Source organism: Myotis brandtii, unplaced genomic scaffold (genome assembly GCF_000412655.1).
Source record: "Myotis brandtii unplaced genomic scaffold, ASM41265v1 scaffold105, whole genome shotgun sequence".
NCBI lineage: Eukaryota > Metazoa > Chordata > Mammalia > Chiroptera > Vespertilionidae > Myotis > Myotis brandtii.
The window spans coordinates 247,878-249,030 of record NW_005353538.1 but is presented as its reverse complement, the minus strand read 5'-3'; positions in this window follow the sequence as shown (position 1 = coordinate 249,030).

Below are 1,153 nucleotides of genomic sequence, written 5' to 3'. Positions count from 1 at the left end.
AGGGCTCCTGGGCAGCCAGGAGCCCCGCCCCTAAGGACTGCCTGCGTCACCTGTAGCCGTGGTGATTCTGAGGCTGCCCTGCGCCCACAGTGCTCAGTGACATCTAATTGTTATTCTTACCGAGGTCACGGCAGAGCCTGCCGATCGCCATGGCTGCCACTGCTCTGGGGGATGCAGCTGCCCCAGGCCCAGTGGTCCCCACCTCAGCGTGGACCAGATGGCTGATGGCAGCCAGTCCCTCCCCATGGGCCGAGCCGCCCCAGGATCTCCGGGACTCTGGGAGCTGGAACTCTGAACAGGGATAGAGAGGCCCCCTTCACCCTAGCCAGTGTGGCTCAGAGGATAGAGCATCGGCCTCTGGACCGAAGGGTCCTGGGTTCGGTTCCAGTCAAGGGCATGGGTTGCAGGCTCCTCCCTGGCCCGGGCCCTGGTCGGGGCACATGCAGGAGGCCACCAGTCGGTGTGTTTCTCTCACATCGGTGTTTCTCTCTGCCTTTCCCTCTCTCTGCCACTCTCCCTAAGAACCGATGGAAACTTATCCGTGGGTGAGGATCGACAAAAAAGAAAGAAAGGCCCCCTTCCCCCTTGAGCCACCCAATTCCCAGGAAGAAGGGACCCGGAAGGTAAAGTCCCGCCTCGGCTAGAAGCCCTCCATCCCTTCCTGTGACTCACCGCATCCCAGACCCTAAGGGACCCTGGGCATGGCTGGCGGCGGCATCCTGCCTCGGTGGCCATCCTGGAAACGCAGGTCCTGCGAGGAGGGTCGTTCTCCGTGAGGACCAGGACGCGGGCCTGGAGGTGGGCAGGGTGGGCAGGGCTGGGTGGAGCGGCCCGCGGAGAGGAGGCGGCAGGGAAGACGTGCCACCTCCCCACACGCTCTTCCTTCCGGGCCTCGACCCAGGAGGCGGGTGGGCAGAGTAAGACCGGCGGACGACCTTCTAGAAGAACCCGGCTAGCTCTGAGCCTCAGGGAAGCTGAGAGATGGGGTTGGTACGGGCGCAGAGCTCCCGGGTCAGCCGGCCCGCGCGGAGCAGCCCTGTCTTGGCCTGTGGGTCTTCATCGGCTTCTCTGGGCCCAGGTCTCTCAGGGTCTGAGGAAAGCTGTCCCTCTGCCCTGCAAGCCGCCCGTGCACAGGCCAGGCTGAGCAGCAGCG